General features: G+C 39.5%; 1 long non-coding RNA gene across 6 annotated transcripts; it reads left to right on the forward strand.

The window, feature by feature from the left end:
- Nucleotides 1-11798: 11798 nt before the first annotated feature.
- LOC137837341 (uncharacterized) lies at nt 11799-19588 on the forward strand. 6 transcript variants are annotated; one of them, XR_011085431.1, is made up of 6 exons: nt 11799-12320; nt 13407-13565; nt 17301-17443; nt 17853-18004; nt 19040-19190; nt 19270-19588. It is a non-coding gene; the product is annotated as an uncharacterized LOC137837341 (long non-coding RNA). The 6 variants fall into 6 exon arrangements; XR_011085433.1 differs by having other exon boundaries at nt 11849-12320; nt 19273-19588; XR_011085430.1 differs by lacking the exon at nt 17301-17443.
- The last annotated feature ends 1760 nt before the right edge of the window (nt 19589-21348 follow it).

Genomic DNA, 21348 nt, shown 5'->3' on the forward strand with positions numbered 1-21348 from the left:
AAACCCTGGGCATTAAGTCTATTTGGTGTTCAATCCCTCTTAGAGGTGGTAAGCCTTTAGGAGGATCTTGAATCACATCTTCATAGTCCTTTACCAAATTGTCCAAACATGTGGGACTATCCTTAGCCGACTCACAGTCAATAGTCCTAGGAATAGCTAAAAAAATAGGCTTTTGAGTAACTATTACCCTTTTAACTTGTTGTGTGGACATGAGAAGGCTTCTCTTGGAACTTTTTATATCATTTTCTTTCTCTCTTTTTTCTCTCATTTTAACTTGGTCCTCATTTACTTCCTTTGGAGAGAGAGACTTAAGAGTGACTTTGTGCCCATGGAAGTGAAAAGAAATTTTGTTGGTAAAGCCATCATGAAAAACTTTTCTATCAAATTGCCATGGCCTACCTAAAAGTATATGAGTAGCTTCCATTGGAACAACATCACACAAGACCTCATCTTTATATTTGCCAATGGAAAATGTAATGAGGACTTGTTTGTTCACTACTATCTCACCCACCTCACTCAACCATTGTAACTTGTAGGGCTTGGCATGAGAGATGGTAGGCAATCCAAGTTTGTCTACCACTCTTGTGCTTGCCACATTCGCACAACTCCCCCCATCCACAATCAAAGAGCATACTCTATCACTAATAAGACACCTTGAATGAAATATATTTTCTCTTTGAGTTTCATCAAAAGGTTTTAACACTTGTCCAAGCATGCGTCTTATTACTAATAGGTCACCCTCATGTGGGCTTTCACTTTCACTCTCACTTGGGGATCTAGAAGGTGAGGAATGTCTAGAAGATTCGGACCCATGCTCACTACTATCTACCCCATCATGCATATACATAGCTCGTTTAGAAGGGCAATTAGAAGCAATATGTCCATAGCTTAAACATTTAAAACACTTCTTACTAGACGTTTTAGGTGGTGATTTAGGCCTAGAATTGGAAGTGGAAGGCTTAGACTCTCTAGGTTTGAAAGTAGAGTCCTTAGAAGGGATATTTGAAAAAGAGTTATTTTTATTTTTCCAAGAAGAGTGGTAGTAGTTATCCTTAGAAGAATTTTTGAAAGCATTTTTCCTTGCAAGTTGATTTTCAATTTTGCTAGCAAGGTGCACCACATTTTCCAAAGAAGAATATTCTTGTAACTCTACCACGTCTTGAATGTCCCTTCGAAGGCCACTCACAAACCTAGCTATCTTAGCTTCATCACTCTCATCCATATTAACCCGAATTAAAAGCGTGTCTAGTTGTTTAAAGTAATCATCCACACTTAGCGCGCCTTGATGAAACCGTTGGAGTTTCAACATAAGGTCTTTCCTAAAGTGTGGGGGTACGAATCTAGCGCGTAAACATGCTTTCAAATCGTTCCAAGAGACCACGGGCGGCCTCTTGTGTAGGTCAATGTCCATGAGGTATTGATGCCACCATTGCATGGCATAGTCCAAAAATTCTAAAGAAGCTAACTTAACCCTATGCTCATCCCTAACCCCATTTACATCAAAAATTTGGTCCACCTTAGCCTCCCATCCTAAGTATACATTGGGATCACTTTCACCACTAAAACTAGGAAGTTTTACATTAGGAGAACAAGGGCCAGCCACATGTTGGCGCCTCTCTTCATGGTGATGATGTCTTGGCCTTGGATTATCTTCATAATAGCCATGGGAGTGTCTTGAAGAATGCCGACTAGGAGGAGGAGTTCTTCTCTCACGGTTGTGATGCATTTCTTCTCGGTTTAACTCCAAACTTTGGAGCCGTGCTTCCATCTTCCTAATCACCTCAAGATAGTGAGCATTGGATTGCTTGGCATTCTTTAAGTCTTCATAAAGGGCTGCCTTTTGTGGTGAACACGGTTTGGAGGACTCTCCACTAGAGAAATGAGCCATGAGCAGAAAATACACAAAAACAGAAAACAAAATAGTGAAAGAAACTTGTTAAACAATTAAAAACAGTGAGATATAGGTTGCTGGAAAATGCCCAAGAAAGCACTCAAACCACTCTAAGAAAATATTATGTCCTCAAGCAAGCCTTGCTTGTGAAATGGAGTAGCTTCAAGTGAAATATGTCACAGCAAACCAACTTACTTAAGAACAAGTCTCCACACAACTTTTAAGAAGAACAAAAAGACAAGCAAGAAAAAAGTGTAAACAATAAAAGCTAAACCAAAAAACAGAGAGTAATGTATGACAAACTAGAAAGAATATGAATGAAAGACAATTAAGAAAATAAGGAACTCAATGAATAAAGAAGGCACACAAAAAGAGTCCTAAAGAAAAGTGCTAGAGTAGATTAAAGAAAACAGAAAACAGCTACTGCAATTTTTTTTTTTTAAAACAAACTGTGCTATGTTTACAGATTTAAATGTACCGATTGAAAGCGAACTGGAATGTGAAAAATTAACCACAGAGACTTCAATGTCTTAACCCAAAAATGGCACTAGAATGAGGTCAAAACAGTAAGCCAATTGAGAGAAATAAATTTTTCAAAATTGCTGCCCAATTACCGTATTCTTTTCGGCAGTATGGTACACTTTTCGTATTTTATTTATCATTTTTTGTGTACTTGGAATTTTTGAATGATTCTTTTTTCTATGCTTTTGTAACACTTTGAAGTATGTAAATCCAAATTTTCACAAATTTCCTATGAGCCAATTAATTGCAGTAAATTGAAAACAGTAGCACGTTTGTAAGAAAACAGAGGAGCCTATTTAGGAATGAAAAACAGTATGATGAACTAGCAAAGACATAATGGAAATTGTGTAAAGGAACTTGTATAGAATGAAAATACAAGCATGAACTCAAATCTAAAAATGAAAATGCACAAAGGATCAAGCAATAAACTCAAAAAACAGAAAGTAAACCAAAGCAAGAAACAATTAAAGCAATAAAAGTACTACTAGAAGTAATGACAATTATGGAATAACATGACTAAGACAAAACTTGACATGATTACAAAATTAAAAGACATATAACAAGATATAACCACAAGTGAAAGGAAGCTTAAGGTCAGCTCTAGGAAGGAGAATGTCATTCCAAAAGAGCAGCCATACTCATATGAACAATGAGTGCTAGAATCCTTTTCACAAACACATGGTGTAACAAAAGAAAACAGCAAGAAAACTCAAAATAAATCCTAATACAGAATGGTAAACAACTTGAATTAAAGAGCTCTTGAAATGTAAAGTGCAATACAAATCAAAATTTAAGCAACAACAAGCCTAGACTCTAGATACCACATGATGTGAATGTAACTACAAGAACACATGATTCTTGACATTCTTAGGAACAACTTGAGCTGGATTTGAAAGGCACTTCACATTAGAATTGGATCAATGTTCTAATTCAAGAACTCACCAAAACTTAGCACCAACCAAGACTCATATGGAAGTCCATGTATTGTCAAATTGAATCAAAACACAAGGAAAGAAGAACAAGAATTAAAGCTGGACAGAATTTAAAAGCTAGCTACTGAACCAAATAGAATTAAAGGAAACAATGCTGGAAACACAAAATTAAACGGTAGAAAAGAAGTAAAACTCTAGGAATCAAACTACCGAATGGAAAAATGAAGAAAAAGGAAGAAGAACACTTATAGGAAGATGCTTGCTGGATTTTGAGAATTGGAAGAAGCCATTCACGCCACTTGGAACCTTGAACCAAGATAAGTGATGGAGTGCCACCACTTGAAGCTCACCATAGCTCACAAGATAAGGCAAAGAAGAGGAAGACTCAAAACTCACAAATTCTCTCCAAATTTGAGTATAGTCTCTCTACTATATAATTCCAATCTGAATTGTGAAGGACCTAAGCCCTCCTTTTATAGGAGTAAGGGCTGGTCATTTACATAGCTTATTCCCTAAGCTACCCAAAAAAACTCCTAAGATCACACCCCCCTTACTAAGCTCACTCCCCAAGCTTCTAGAATTTGCTAAACTAAAGCCTAAAGATGCTTTTACAAAAAAAGGTGTCTCATGTTTCCCTCTAAGCACCTTTCTAAACATTATTCTATATTATTTACAATTTAAAAGAAACTATAAAGAGAGATATTTAATATGAAGCCTATTATTTGAGAGTTTGTAGACTTCTTTATCTTTAGGCTTGATCTTCTCTTTGACTTCATTTAATTTGTGAGAAGACTAGAAGGAAGAACATCAAATGTGTAGGTGAAAATCCTCTTCCTTTATTAATAAAATCCTCTCCTAGTGGATATCCATCACCTGCTCTTGCTCCCGAGCTTCCCCGGGCTGTTCAACACATTAGGAGGGGTTACCAACAAGAGACCCCGGGGAGCTCGTGGATGAGGCTCTGTTGGAGGGTATAACCCTTAGCCTCGGGGGGTTCTTTGCTCGCGCCAACTCATTCCTGCATCAAATCTGAGGCAAAGGCCAAGGAGTACCAAGCTCTTGCTGATGAGTTGGTAGTGGTGAAGGGGCAACTGGCTAACCAAACTCACCGCTTCTTCATCCAAGAGGCTGCTCTAAAGGAGGCATTGGGTGTGGTGTGAAGAGCTAAGGAGGCCACCAACAAGAGGCTCCATGAAGTGGGTCAGAAGTACGCAACACTTCTGAACAAAGTGGTGCCCCTTCATGCGGAGATAGTTGAACTGAAAGATGCTATCGCAGCTACTCAAGTTAAGATGACCAACCTCAAGGAACGCTTTGTTACCCAGGAAATGCGCTTGGGTCAAGTTGAGGCTGATCTTGTTGTGAAGAACGAAGCCTTTGAGAAAATCAAGGTTGAACTTACTGAACAGATCAAGCTCCTCAAGGAGAGCCAAGAGGAACTTGCAGGAAAGGCTGAGGCGCTGGCAAATATAGAGAAGGAGATGGTTGCCCAGACTGAACACTCCAAGAAGGTCGAACAAGAGCTCCTTGACGACGTCGCGGATGCCTATGCTGCAGGGTTCGAGGATGCTTTGTCTCAGGTTGTTTGTGAACACCCTGAGATGGACACCTCGAACTATGCCACTGCCAACCACGTCGTTGAAGAACGAATCGTGCCAAGGGTCCTCCCCCAGAACATTTAGCTTCTTCTTCTTTCTGCAAGTTGTAACTCTGATATTTGTTTATACACTCTGGCAGCAAGTCTGCATTTTTTTATCTCAACTGTTATTTCTGCTTTTGTGCTTTACTTATTGTTTTTGATAACAATGCCTCTGTTATCAACTTTGCGCGCTATTCTGTGTAATTCTTCTTTCTCGAATGATAGATAGCACGTGTTTTCACTTTCTAATATTTACCATTAAAACAAAACGTGCATAGACCTTCGATCGTCCTCGACCCCTTCTCTCTTCCCGAATCGTGGGAACTTCTTCACTTGGTATTTACTTGTTCTCCATGGTCTTGAGGCGCCTAGCCTCAAGAGCGTTACTGGCCTCAACATCGCTCAAAGGCGAAAGAGGACTTATCTTGGCCGAAAACTACTATTCATGCTTGGTGCCCACGCTCGAGGAGGCGCCCCTCGCCGCTCTCTCCTGAGGTGTCTAAACACCAGGTCAACATGTGTGCTTGGTGCCCACGCCCAAAGAGAGGCTTGCTGCACAACAATGTTGTTTTGTCCTTGGTGTGTCTAAATGCCAAAGCAACCAGTTCACCATCGATCAGTCCTTATAACTTGCGCTTGGATGCCCACGCCTGAGGAGAGGCTTGCTACAAAGTAGTGTTGTTTCGTCCTCAGTGAGTCTAAACATCAAGGCAATCAGTGCACTTGGTGCCCACACTCGGAGGAGGCGCCCCCCGCTGCTCTCTCCTACGAGGTGTCTAAACACCAAGATGACCAGGCGCTTGGTGCTCACGCCTAAGGAGAAGGTGTCCCGAGGGATAGCGCTACTCCTATTTGCGGTGTACCCGCACCAAGACGCCCGACTCTCTACTGATTTTGAACTTTCTTCTGCCCTTGATGCCCACGCTTGAGGGAGGCGCCCTCGCAGCTCCCCTCGAGGTGTCTAAACATCAAGGTCGTGGGTTCGTTTTTTACTAAACCACGTTATCACTACTTAGTGTCTGCTTACATCGTAATGAAAAACTTCAGACTATGTATGCTCAAACTGGTTTTTAATTGGGTGACCTCATTAAAAAACCCACCATAGGGAAAAAAAGTGTCACTTTGAACTGTATACAACATAAAGTTTTTAACTAAAATAGAACTTCAGGTTTGCTGCGTTCCAAGTGCGCAGGATGGCGTCTCCCTCCAGAGTCTCAAGCTTGTATGATCCGTTCCCCCGAGCCTCAGTTACCCTGAAGGGACAGGTCCACTTGGGGGATAGCTTGTTCTCCAACTCATACGGATGAGCCTTCCGCATGACCAAGTCAGCCACCTGGAACTGTCGGGGCTTCACCTTGGAGCTGTACTGGTGCTCCACTCTTCTTTTTATCGCCTCAACTTTTATCCTCGCCTCTTCTCTGGTTTTGTCCAACAAATCCAGATTCACCCTCCTCTCTTAGTTGGACTCTTTGGCCACAAAACTTTGGGAACGTGGCGAGCTCTCATGGATCTCCACCGGGATCATCACATCCAATCCGTATACCAAGCTAAACGGCGTCTCCATGGTGGAAGATTGGGGCGTGGTGTGGTAAGCCCACACTATCCTGGGCACCTCTTCCGCACAAGTCCCCTTGGCTTTCTCGAGCCTTCTCTTCAACCCTCTTAGCAAGACTTTGTTAGCGGACTCCACCTGTTCGTTTGTCTGCGGGTGCACGACAGATGCGAACACCTGCTTTATGCCAACCTCTGCACACAGCTTGCCCAGCTGCAGGCTGTCGAACTGTGTCCCTCGCAGACGAGGCGCCTTGGTACGCCAAAACGACATACTATATTCTTCCATACGAAATACTGAACTCTGTGAGCCGTGATCTGTGCCACTGGCTCGGCTTCAATCCACTTTGTGAAGTATTCGATGGCTACTATCAAATACTTTATCTGCCTTATCACCAATGGGAAGGGTCCCAGGATGTCGATTCCCCAGGTATGGAAAGGCCACGGACTGTAGATGGACCTCAACTCTTCTGGCGGTGCCTTATGCCAGTCGGCATGCTGTTGGCAGTGGTTACAACGCTGGGCGTGCCTTACACAATCTTCTCTTACCGTCGGCCAGTAGAACCCTTCATGCACGACCTTCGATGATAAAGATCTTCCCCCAACATGGCTCCCACAGATCCCCTCGTGGAGCTCAGTCATTATTCTCATACATTCGTCTCCGATTACGCATGTCAAGATCGGGTATGTGAACCCGTGTCTGAACAATGCTCCATCCACGAGGGTGTACCTCGCAGAGTTTCTTTTTATCTTCTTGCTCTCCTCGGGCTCTGCTAGGAGTATCCCATCAGCGAGGTAGCGCCTATAGGGCGTCATCCACGTGTCGCCTTCTTCCAGGACGCACACCTGCATGGGGTCCTTCCCTCCTGGCGAGATCGGGTAAACGCTTACGCTGGGGGTTCTCGCTGTGTCTTGAGTCAACGACCGATGACTCCTCACCCTTCCTTTAGACGCGCTGATCTGGAGAACGTTCACCCTGTTATCTGCCACAAACGTTCATGGCATTTTGAGGATCTCTTGTATGACCGTCCTCTGCCTTCCTCCTTGCCCGAGCTGGCCAACTTGGCGAGAAGGTCAGCACTGGCATTTTGCTCCCTTGGGACGTGCACCAACTCAAATGCCACGAACGCCCCCTTCAGCACTTGAACATAACTTAAGTACGCAGCCATCTGTGGATCTTTGGCTTGGTACTCCACGGTTACCAACCCCATGACCAACTGCGAGTCACTCTTCGCCAACAGACTCCGCGCGTCCATCTCTTTGGCCAAGAGCATTCCAGCTATCACGGCCTCATACTCTGCCTGGTTATTACTTGCCTTGAAGGCGAACCTCAGGGCTTGTTCGATCAACAACCCGTTTGGCCCCTCCAGGACTACGCCAACTCCACTTCCCTGCTGATTCGAGGATCCTTCAACCGAGAGCACCCACTGGGAGCCAATTTCCCTCTCCTGATGCGCGCTTCCTGGCGAGAGCTCCGCCACGAAGTCCGGGTTGACTTGTCCCTTTATGACCCCCTAGACTCGTACCAGATGTCAAACTCAGACAACTTCCATCACCCAACGGACCATCCTTCTTGCCACGTCTGGCTTTTGCAACACTTTCTGAATAGGAAGGTCCGTCATTACCACCACCGTGAAGCTTTGGAAGTAATGACAGAGCCTCCTGGTCGAGAACACCACGACCAGAGCTGCCTTCTCCAAAGTCTGATACCTCGCTTCTGGCCCTTGCAGGACCTTTCTTACAAAGTATATCGGCTTCTACGTCTGGTCCTGCTTCTGAACTAGCACCGAACTGATCGCCCACTCGGTTACCGCGAAATACAATTGGAGGGGCACGCCTTTCTGGGGTTTACACAGCACGGGATGATGAGAATCAAATAAAGGAGGCTTTTATTAATGGAGGAAAAGGACATCCACCCTCACATTTGAAGTTCTTCCTTCTAGTCTTCTCAAAATTAAAAGAAGACATAAAATAAAGATGAGGCCCAAGCCCAAAGCCCAAGCCCAAGCCCAAGAAGGCCAAAGCCCAAAGAGCCCAAGTCCATCCCATGAGGGGCAAGGCCAAGCTTTGAAATACTCTTGTATAGTTTTAGGAGGTGTGGTTATTAAATAAAGGTGTGTGAAAATGTAAAATAAAGTCACATTGTCCATGTGACTTAGGAGAGTGGTGTAGGTGTAGTTTTTGGGAGGTGTCATAGTAGAAAAAGGTCACACCTCCCATGTGACTTGTTTTTGGTGGGAATTTCAAATGAGTTTATTTGAAATTTCCCACTTATTTTTCAGCACCTTAGGCTATAAATAGAGGTGCTTCCTTTGTAAAATTCAGATTTGAATTTATCTAAAGAAACTATACTCAAAATTGGAGTGAGCATTTGGAGAGCTTTTGAGCTTCTACTCTAGTCTTATCTTGAAGGACCATGGTTTCCTCAAGTGGCGGCTTCCACACTCATCTAGGAGCATCCATACTTCTAGTGGCGTGATCATCCAACCTATCTTCCATCTTCATGAGCATTCTCTTCTCCTTCCTTTCTTCTCTTTCAATTACTCTTGTTGTCTTGTGTTCTTGAGCAAGTTTTGGTTCGGCTATTCCATTTTTCCAGCACATGTATTCCATTGTTCTTGAGGAATGTTGCCTCGCACTCCTCGGTCCATACGAACCGGCTGTTTCTCTTTAAGCACTGGAAATAAGGGTGACCCTTGTCTCCTCCAGCGGATACGAATCTGGACAGGGTCGCCATCCGCCCTGTCAACTATTGCACCTCTTTCACCAAGGCAGGGCTCCTCATCGCAAGGATCGCCACACACTTGTTAGGGTTCGCCTCTATTCCCCGCTCGGTGAGCAGAAAACCCAAGAACTTACCCACCTCAACCCCAAACACACATTTTTCAGGGTTTAACTTCAGGCGGTATTTGGCTATAGTGGCAAACAGCTCCTCCAAATCAGCTATGTGTCGTCCCCTCTCCTGGGAGGTCACCACCATATCGTCCACGTAGGCCTGCACGTTCCTACCCAACATGGGTGCAAGGACCTTATCCATCAACCTTTGATAGGTGGCGCCTGCGTTCTTCAACCCAAACAACATCACCTTGTAGCAGTAACAACACGTCTCGGTCATGAACGCCGTTTTACACTCGTCGCGAGGGTGCATCTTAATCTGGTTGTACCCAGAGAACGCGTCCAGGAAGCTAAACATTTTGCAGCCCGAGGCGCTGTCCACCAACGCGTCGATGCTTGGCAACGGGTACGAGTCCTTTAGGCACGCCTTGTTTATTTCAGTGAAGTCCACACACATCCTCCACTTCCCATTCGCCTTTTTTACTAAAACCACGTTGGCCAGCCACTCAGGGTATTGGATCTCTCTGATGTGGCCAGCGCTCAACAGCTTTTTTGTCTCCTCCTGCACGACCAGGTGCCTCTCCTCATTGAACTTTCTTCTTCTTTGGCGCACGGGTCGGACCTTGGGCTCCATGGTGAGATGATGGCACAGAAAGTCCGGGTCGATGCCTGGCATATCCGAGGCGGTCCACGCGAAGGTGTCCAGGTGACGTGAGATCACTTCCGCCACCTGGTCCTGCTCCTCTCGATCCAACGATTGGCTCAGCTTAAACGTCTTACCACCAATTTGCCTCTCCACCACATTCTCGACCGGCTCGGGTCGCCTCTCCCGAGCATTCTCTGCACGAGACACACCTGTGTGGTCCTCCTCCATGGGTATTGCCTCTACAGGCGCCTCCTCCATGGATCACCTTCGTGCGTAGCTACGAACTACGCTTCTGGGACTCCTTCGTTCTCGTTCCAGCTTCACCTTCTACCCTCTGTGAACACCTGAAACAGAGAGACAAATGGGAGCCCTCGCGGCCGTTTGCACTCTGACGCTCAAGTCAGTTATGGCAGAAAACACCGTGACACTTCTCGTCGCACAACACCAACAACTCAGTGTTCAAAGAAGTGCGTAACTGAATTCTCTCTTTCTCTGGTCTTTTTTGTGTAAAGCGTGAAAACGTACTTAGTCTGTTTGTAGCAAAACTATATATACCTTTGCTCGTGTTTCTGCCACGTGTCTACCTCTTACTTAAGCCTATCTGTGGGTGCAGCCTCACAACACTATAGCCCAAACTTAGGGAAATCCTAGTGTGTAAGACTATTCTCCCGGAGTGCATCTTGCGCGGGGTGACTACTTGGGTGCCAACTCATGCGCCCATCCTTTGAGTCATCCGCCCTAGGTGCTCTTTGCCTTCCTCATGTACCATGCATGCGGATCGCCTCCTGGGACGTGACCCTCTCATGGGTCGTGTCTGTCTCGGGGCCTTTCCAACGGTGGTGTGTACTTGCCGCGTCTCTACACTCTATGCACGGGTCCCTTGTGAGTGGGGCTTCTCCTTTTTGGTGCTGGAGGTGTGGCTTGAAAACCACCTTTCCTCACCTTCTATTATTGTTTGGGGACCGAGGCCCGAGGCCTCCACGCCCCTATCGTGCCGCCTCCTCCACGGTCGCTCTTACCCGTGGGTATCGTGGGGGGACACCCTTTTGGCACAGGCACATTCCTGGTACCAAACCCGGTCAACGCCTGAGGCCAGTCAACGCTTGAGGCCGGTCAACTCCCTTGCTTACTTCATTAGCGCCCCTGATGGGTCTCACTATGTTGATTTTGATCAACGCCCGAGGACGAGTCGGTACAACTACGATAAACACAAGGACCACAAAAGAGACACATTGCTTATTCTTGTATCTTCGTTGCTTTTCCTAGTACTCCTACATATAGGTTAAATAAAAAGACTATTTTGTTATTGAAAAAATACATTCTAAACTTTACCATCTAAAAATATATTTTCTCTTCTAGAATCCAAAAACATATTTTTCAAATTTTACAATCCAAAATATTTTTTAAGAAAATACATTTCAAATTATAAAATCTAAAATATATTATGAATCTATAAATATCTTTCAAGTTTTATAACTTAAAAATACATTATGAATTCTAAATTCTATAATTGAGAATGTATTTTTTATAAAAGAAACTCATTTTAAGTTATAAAATTTGAAAAATATTTTCAAACTAAAAATTCTTTCGAAATTTTACAATCTAAATTTTAAAATAAAATATTTCAATAAAATAAAGGTTAATTTTAGTACGTAAAAAAGAATGAGTTGTATAAAGAGTCGAGGTTAAGTGGAAATAAATAATAATAATAATAATAAAAAAAAAAATAAAAAAAAAAATAAAAAAAAAATAAAAATATATATATATATATATTTTGAGGTCACCGTATTCCCAAAATACCACATTACAACACCAACACATTCATTGAGACTGCCAAACATCTAAACGAAATCTTCATGTAAAAATTTCTTCCACTCTACACTCCAACAACAACAACGAAGTGCTCGAAGTCTGAAACTGTGAATACAAACAAACAATCAAAACGAGAGAAAACATGCTACTCCATCCCGTGCTTTCTCTTTCTCCCTTTCCCCCTCTCGTTTCGAATCGTTCGCTCTGATTTCGTCCTCGTCGGAGGCAATTCGCTCCCCGTCGCGCCTCCAGTGCGCTGCCGTGGCCTCCGGCGGCGAGGAGTTAACCATGAAGTCGGGGTACCTGTTCGAGCCGAGCGCGACAGAGGCGGATTTGCTGGCGGAGTACTGGATTCCGTAAATCGCGGCCATTTATTGGCCGAAGCCTCTGCATGTGGCTCGCCAGTTGGTCCAGATGGGGCTCGCGTTCGGGAATAGGTTTGGTCTTTGCTACATCGACTCTCTCTTGGACCGCTCCGAGTCAATGCTTCAGGTTTCGTAACGCTCTTTTCATTTTGCTTGTGAATTCACGTTCGGAGGAGCTGGTTTCGTGTTATTGGAGTAATGAATTTTGAACATTTTGTAGGAAATGGTGTGTTGTTATAGTTATAAAGTAAGACTTTGTAGGAAATGGTTTGTATTGCTGGAATTGAGCATTTTTAAAACTTATGAAGGAAATGATCGTTGTTAGGATGCAGAGTATTTTTTGAAACCTATAGAATAAGACTATGGATAAACTTTTCATAGGCAGTTATAGAGTAGAAAAAAAACTTAAAATGAATGGAACTTCTCTCGTAATAAGTTATAGTAGAGCTTTTATAAATGTTGAGTGCATAAGTTGATTTTAGTTTATGGTAAAAGTTCATTTCATTGTATCTTCTTATTTTCTTGTAAGTGTTTATAAAGAAGTTTATTCAAATAAGGCCTAAGTGAAGATTCTTGAGATTTTTTAGATTATTTGTTCTTTTGTTTTGGTTAGAGCTGAAGAACTAAGGAAAATATTGGTAGAGCTTGGGCCGGTATGTAATGCTGGTTATTATTTTAGTAGGGCTGAACTTTTTTTCTTTAACTTCTGCATTTTTGTCTTTTTGAACTTTGCCATTTCTGGATTGAGTAATGGCGTAATGGCAAAGGTCATTGATGTTATTGACCTATTCATTCTTCCAGATTGATAAATTTTGTGACAGTAGTTGTGAATTTGTTGCGTATCTGTTTTGATTTTTTTTTTCTCATGAATTTTATGTTGTAATGTGCCAAAACCGTGCTGCTCATTAAGTATTTTAGGAAGTTTTTTATTTTATCCTTTCTATAATTTTATTCTTCATTACAGGTGTATCTTGCTATTAAAATTAGGATTATGTATTTAAAAACAATCCCATAATTACATGGATTTGTTTCCTTAGAATTAGCTCTCTGTATTTTCCTAAAATAAGCAGCAGGCTCATGTGTTCATAGGTCCAATGACCTCATTATTGAAAAACAGAAGAAATATATTATTCTTTATAAGTTTGAGATGGTATCGGAGCTCATGATCTATCTTCGAGTGTATCTAACGATGTCTATCAACCCTAAAACGCAGCTTCAATTGTTGCGCCCCCTTAACATATTGCAGCCTTCATTGCTGCGCTCACTGTGGCAACCTTTGTTGCTGCATAAGCTACCTATATGGCTGAGATCATTAATTCTGGAATGGAAACTTCCCAAACTGCTGGAGAATTGCAGAATGTTCAGCCCATAGGTACGTGCTCTCTAACTTATTTTGGTAAGTTTCTATTTTCTTTTGGTCTTAATGCTTCAGATACACCTTTTTCTCACTATTGGATACTAGATTTCGGAGCCACTAACCATATGACCCCACTACCCAAATACTTCTCCACATATTCTCCTTGTCCTAGCTATAAGAAAATTTCCACAGCAGATGGAAGTCTCCTAACAATAGTCGGACAAGGAGTGGTTCAAATAAGCCTATCAATAACCTTAAAAAGTGTCATTCATGTCCCTAAATTATCTACTAATCTGATTTGTGTACAAAAACTCACAAAAAATCTTTCATGTAATGTTTTTCATAGTAATTCTTGTAATTTACAAGACAAGAATCGGTGGAGAACAATTGGACATGCGCTAAATAATGGAATGACACTACATGGAGGACCCTAAGTAGCCTATCAATAGCCACTCCCTCATGTCTGAATCCACCATGACTAGTGAAGAGAAAAGTCAACTATACCATTTTTGGTTGGGAGATCCTTCATTTCAAGTTGTAAAATTTATTTTTCCCTCCTTGATTAAGAATTTAAATGTTGGAAGTCTCCACCGTGAGTTGTGTGAGTTTGCTAAATATTAAGAAGTGGACTTTAATCCTAATTCAACCTTATAGAACCGGCTTATAAGGTGAGGTTTGCACCCACTTATAAACTATGAAATGTTCTGATCTCTAATTGATGTGGGATCTCCAACACACCCCTTACGCCAAGGTTACCAACTCGTGCATTGGACTATATATTATGGGTGATCCGATAACGATCCGATAGCAAGTGGTCTGATAAGCCCAATACACACTCGCTAGGAGACTCTAAATGACTCAGATACCGTATTAAAAAGTGAACTTTAAGCTTAACTCAACCTTATAAAACTGACTTATAAGGTGAGGTTTGCACCCACTTATAAACTATGAAATGTCCTAATCTCTGGTTGATGTAAGATCTCCAACACTAAACATAAGTCCGTCAATTTTCCCATTAGCAATAAGAGGAGTCTTATCATGTTCATATTGATGTATGGTGTCCCGATAATTTCCCTAATATCTCAAGTGCTAATGGTTTATAACCTTTATAAATGATTGTACCCGGGTGACTTGGGTTTTCCTAGTGAAACACAAATTTCATGTTAATTCTACTTTTATTTAGTTTGTCACTATTATTAAGAATCAATTTGGAGTCAAGAGAATTAGGCCCGATAAAGTCAAAGACTACTTTAATCTCAAGTTCAACTCTATTTACCAAAAAAAGGGGATAATTTAGAAGTATTCATGTGTTAACACACCTTAACAAAATGAGATTGCTGAAAGGGTGGACACTTATTAGAACAAACTAGAGCTCTACTTTTTCAATATCATGTTCCTAAGAAATTTTGGGGCGAAACCCTTCTTACTTCCACTTATCTTATCAATAGATTGTCCTCTAGAATCTTAGGATCAAAGAGTCACATGGAAGTTCTATCCTCATTCTATCCATACATAGACCCTACAAATAAACTCCAATCTAAAATATTTGGGTATGTATCGTTTGTGCTTGTTCATAGTAATTGAAGGGGAAAATTGACTCCTAGGCTGTTAAATGTGTTATTTTAGGTTACTCAACCACACAAAAGGGTAAAAAATGCTATCATGTACTATCCAACAAATTTTGTACCAAGGGATGTCACTTTCAAGCTACTTCAGCAACTTCATCTTTAGGGGGAGAATATAAAAGAGGAAGATGAGCCTCTCAAGCTTTTAAATATGACATTTGAACCTGCACCTAAACCTCTTAGACCTACAAAAATTGTACCTGAACCTCATGAACCTACACTTGAATTTGCACCTGAACCTACACCTAAATCTACACCTAGACCTGTATCTAGTGAGGGTGGAAAATTTGGGAAAAAATGGTTTATTCAAGGAGAGAAAAGGTCATTCCAAAAATTTAATCGACCACCATTACATGAGGTAACTATTTCTAATCCTATAAATTCTGATAATTCTAATGAGTTTGTATATGAAAATTCAGAAGCATATGTGGACCAAAACCTAGATCTTCCCACTTCCCTTTAGAAAGGGAACCAGAACATGCACCCAACAAAACTATAGCCACTTTACCCTTTATCAAATTTCCCGTTCTTTGAAAAATTCTCCTATGCACACAACTTTTCTCACAAACCTAAACTCTATAACCACACCTTCCTTTGTATTTGAAGCATTATCTGACAGGAAATGGAAACAAGCCATGGATGTGGAAATGGAAAAAAAACCAGTGGGGTGTAAGTGGGTATATACAAAGAAATGTCAGACTGATGGGACAATTGAATGTTATAAGACAAGGTTACTGGGCAAAGGATTCACTCAAACCTATGGAGTGGATTAGACATTTGCTCCATTTGTTAAGATGAACATGGTCAGAGTAATACTGTCATTAGTAGCAAATCATAATTAGGATCTACAGTAATTCGATGTGAAGAATGCATTTTTACATGGAGATCTTGATGAATAAATATACATGCAGTTGCCCCTAAGTATGAAGGACATGTTGCTACCGAAAGAAAGGCTTTGTATGTGTTAAAACAATCCCTAAGAGCATGGTTTAGTAGATTCACCAAGGTTATGACAAGTATGGGTTACAAAAAAAGTCAAGGGGATCACAAAAGTCATCAAACATTCAGTTGGTCTGACTAAACGGTCTAGTTGTCACTTGTGAGATCGTCTAACTAGACGGTCTGCTAGAAGCGTTTCTAGACAGTATGAAGAAAGTGTCCACCTTTGCGAGTGAGCTGAATACACAAAGATTGCAAGCTTCAAGGAGAAAGTGTGAAGCTTTACAATAGCATTAGAAAAACGGAGCATTAGGGTTTTCTTTATTTTCTTCTTTGTAATTATTTAATTTTGCCTTCTGATGGAAGAAGGCCAATCTCAGGACCAAGTTCAGGCCCAACAACTAGGTCAATGGCAAGGAAGATTTAAGAAGATTGAGACGTTGCTACTGATGACAGAGAAACTTTCATATACATGTTAAAAAATGCCATAAACCTAGTGTAGAGTAAAATTTATTTTTGTCAAAAGTAGAATAGGAATTTTACTTGTAATTTTTCTTAAATGTAATTAGGGTTGAATTTAGGCATCTAAAAACAACCTAGGTTGAATTAGGGTTTTTAGAAACTCCTAATAAAACCTTGGTCGATCCTTTAGACCTAATTTGAGTCACATTATGCATACCATGTCACGCCTCCCTTGTGAGCTCAAATAGGCGCCTATTTTCAAACATTTTTCCATTTGAATTTCCCACCACATTTAGTTAAATTGTGGCTAAATTTAGTTAAATATATAGAGAAATTTGGCTGGAATGCTTTATTATTATCAATTTTTTCAACAAAACAATTAGAAATTGATCCATTATGATATAGCTGATGATGCAGAGGAAGGTTGTATTCTAAACCTAGATTCACAGGAGAGTAGAGGTGAAATGTATTTTCTTTCATGATAATTGTGTTTGATGGTGATTCAATATAGATTATGTAAATTATACTATTTCTCAAATTCCATGTAAATACCATTCTCAAAATGATGGTGATTCAATATAGATTATGTAACTAAAGAATTCCAATTGAAGAATTAATGAAACTGAATGCTATATTGAAAATATGATTGACTTTGACTGAAATAATAGATGCATTAGTAACTGCTGTGATGGAATTTGAAGTAACTACGAGCATACGGTTGAAGGATTCTGCAGGTGTAGTTCATCTAAAGAAATTATCAAGTGTTGGCATCATGCATGTCCATCTATTGCCATCATTTCAATTTTCTGTCGTCGATGATCAAAAAGGAGAACTCTCAAGATATCAATATTTTTTCTCCTCTTTTTGGTATAGTTTTTTTTTAATGCAACTGCTACTGAAATATCAGTTAGTCTTCCTAGAATCTCCAAGTATAATTTAGTAAGAGTATAATATGATTAATCTATCTCTCTTGACCTTTAAAGTAATATCATAATTTATCAGACTTGTATGTAGGAAGTATAATATGAAAGTATAATAATTGATTTACAACTTATTCTAGTTGAAGAATTCTAGTGCAGGTAAGAATTTCTACCATTGTTACAAAGACTCTGAAAAGTTCTTTTTTTCTTTTATCAGCCAAATTTGTATAAACATATGATGAAGTACTAAGGGTACTCCCTGCATACATTGTAGTAGCACTTGTGTACTCAAATATTCTATTACGTGAGAGCCATCTTTTGCGTTTTGTTTGACTTTTGGATTCTCTTCACTGTAGACCACTTCAATCTGCTAAGTTCACCACATCCTACTCTAAGTTAGTGGGCCCTGCAACCCTGCACAAGGCTATACAAATCCTAGTTTCTACATTAAACATCTCTTCAGACCAAATATGCACATTACCAACAATGAGGCAAAAGACTATGAAAAGTAAGTTTCACACATCTCTGCTTTTCATTTATTTGAAAATGAGAGAGAAGCAAGATAGGAGAAAGTAAATATAGACTATTATCTTATATCATTAATATTAATATACTTTATATCATTGTGATTTTTTTTATTATCATTGTTTATTCTTGGATGTTCTTTCATGTAATTTGTCATGTGACCATTTGTTCCTTCTGATACATGATGTAGTATATAAGATAGTTTTTACATATCTTTGTTTCATAGTTTAGTTAAAAAATTTAATTACTTGAAAATAAAAACTTTAGATTTAAAAGTTATTTTATTATTTTAAACTGAAAAATTACTTTTATATTCAACTCATACTTTAATGATCAAAAAGTCTAGTTTCATTCGATCATGTATTGGATCAATTTTTTATTCAAATTAAGTACACAAATAAAATTAATTTAATTTAATATATACCTAAATTCATTTAGATTGTTGGCTGAATGGATTGAGCCAAAATCAACCTACTTCAAAATGCCTAAAGAATTGATCTGGAGTGCCTCATTGAAATAACATCATATGATATTGTTCACCTATGGAATGTAGTTTTTTCCAAAATTAGTTGACTATAGCCAAGGCATAGATATAAATACAAAAAAAAAAAACATGTCATGGCAGTAAGGTTGTTCTTCTATTGCTTGACCCTCCAGGAAATTATCATATAGATATTCTTCTAGAACTATGTAACAAAGACCAAATTTTTCAGATGGTACATGCAGAAGTCCTTCAGTTAATAATTTAACTTTTCTAGCAGTTGTTATACCACATCAATGTGTCTGAACCAAAAGAACACACTCAATTTGTGATCATCATTGTGTACGAGTTCTTGGTTTGAATTATAAGAGTTTGAACTATGCCTTTCAACATTTGAATATAGAAAGAAACAAGGAAAGGAAACCCAAGGGTGAACCAGTTAATTGTTAATTATGCATGATGATATCAAAGAGTTAATTAGAAAAGAAAAGATGTGTGATGTGTTTAACAATGTTGCATGTATGTGTACTTTTGAAGGTTGGAAACAGTGGAGGATACAAGAAGGTTGTAGTAGAAGCAAAACTGAAGGTTGCCATAAACGAGTTTGGAAGGATTGGAAGGAACTTCTTGAGATGCTGGCACGGTCGTAAAGAGTCCCCTCTTGATGTGATTCCCATCAATGACACTGGTGTGAACTTCTTAAGCATTTTGTTTTGTTCAAGTTGAATGCTTTCATATGGTGATGTTGTTTTCTTTCTAATTGGCAGCAGTACTGGGAAGATAGAGTGTTAAAAGCCAAGGCACTGGGCTTGAACACAATTCAGACACATGTTCCTTGAAATCTGCATGAGCCAGCTCCTGGAAAGTTTGTTTTCGAGGGTTTCTTAAATATTGAAGCATTCCTCAACCTGTCACAAACTTGGTCTCCTTGTCATGATTCGTCCTGGACCATACATATGTTCAGGTTGGATATTGTTAAAAATGACTTTATGTAAATTATTCATTAAAATCTAAAATGTAATTTATATAAATACACAAAGTTTAACTATCGTAAAATGTAATTCTAATATAATTTATTTTATTTAACTTGTTTATTTATCATAAATTTTAATTATTTTATATTAGGTATTAATATAACATGAGTTCAAGGTATTAATAAAGCATGAGTTCAAGGTATTATTAATATATATAAACTGCTTGTGCTGCTTGCAACGCAGGAAGTGCGGATCCAAGTGCATTCTTGCGCCTTTTTTCCTAAGGCTTCTTCTTTCTGCACCCCCACAATTTTCTAAATCCCAAAACTGACCTTAATCTTTTATTTGAAAAAGGACACCGTGGTTACTGGAAATAGGGATCTGGAAGTATGCTACGGATTCAGCAATCCGGAATTGAATTTTTTTTTTCTGGATGAGGGGGTGTTCCGGAATCAATTTTTGCATAAATTATTGATTTCTGGATTGTTGAATCCAGAAGCCTAATTCTATTACAGATTCATGGATCCGGAATGCTTTTTTTTTTTTTAAATTACGAATTTTTGAATCCAGAATGCCTATTTCTGTTACGGATTGGTGGATCCGGAAAGCTTTTTTTGAATGATGGATTTTTAAATGTGAAATGCATATTTTGAATTACGGATTGGTGGATCCAAAATTTTACCAGAAGTGTCAATCCGAATTTTTCCGGATTCCATAATCCATAATGCAAAAAATAAATACAGTTCAAGTGCATTTTAGGGTTTTTAAAAAATAATAGGGACAATTTAGTCTTTGCATAACATTGTGGGGATGCAGGAAGAAAAATGTAGGGGTGCAGGAAGAAACTGCCTTTTCCTAAATCACGAACATGATCAAGTCTCTTGATCCTGGTCGCAGAAACATAGCCATGACCAGAGTCTGATGTGAAAGTGAGGAGTCACATAATATAATAATTTACTTTTTTTATAAAAAGAATCAAACATAAATTTTTATTTTATTATTCTAACACTGGTCAATAAATAGATCTTAATGAATAAGATGAATGATTTAGTAAGTAATACGTATTTCTTATATTAATATAATTATTTGATATTAACACAAAATTATATTTATATAGTATTATGAAACCTTGGAAAGTAAATAAAAAAGTTGAAGGGTAGTAATGTATTAATGTTAGGTGGTAGAAGAAAAACAAAGGGTTTAAGAAAATCTTTGGACTATTCTGGTTCAACATTTTTATTATTTATCACCTACTTTTTTATATATACACCTTCTAAAAGTAATGGGAGTTTTCATCTCGTCGAAAAATAATGGAGGTTTTCAAATTGTTGGGAATAATAGGGGTTTCAAAACTGTCGGGAATAGTAGGGGTTTCAAAATCATCCGGAATAGCGAGGGTTTCAAAACCGTCGGGAATAGCGGGGGTTTCAAAACCGCTGGGAATAGCGATGTGGATCTTTCAAGGGAAAAATAAATCGTGGGTAACACACTTAATGGGGGTTAAAACTACCGGTAACACTAAATATAACCCTCTTTAAAATTTCTTTTTTTTTTGTAGTGATTCAAGTGGTAAAAGATTAAAAACCTTATGAGTAGATGCATGGACATGAATAAGGTACTGAATAAATTAGTGGACACATGTTTCATTAATGAGATTTGATTGTCTTTGGGTGATGCATGTTTGGTCAATTCAATTATATATTTATTGATCTTTATCTATATTATCATCTTTTTGGTATTATACAGTCTAGCATTGCATTAGACGATCTCCATTGAAATCATATCTTAATTTGAATGTTAAACAACAAGTGTCATAGGGTCGATTGTGGATAAGAGATCAACTACAGGATACTGCACCTTTCTTGTTGGAAA

This window comes from Phaseolus vulgaris, chromosome 4 (assembly GCF_051622355.1).
Source record: "Phaseolus vulgaris cultivar YP4 chromosome 4, ASM5162235v1, whole genome shotgun sequence".
In the NCBI taxonomy this organism is placed as follows: domain Eukaryota; kingdom Viridiplantae; phylum Streptophyta; class Magnoliopsida; order Fabales; family Fabaceae; genus Phaseolus; species Phaseolus vulgaris.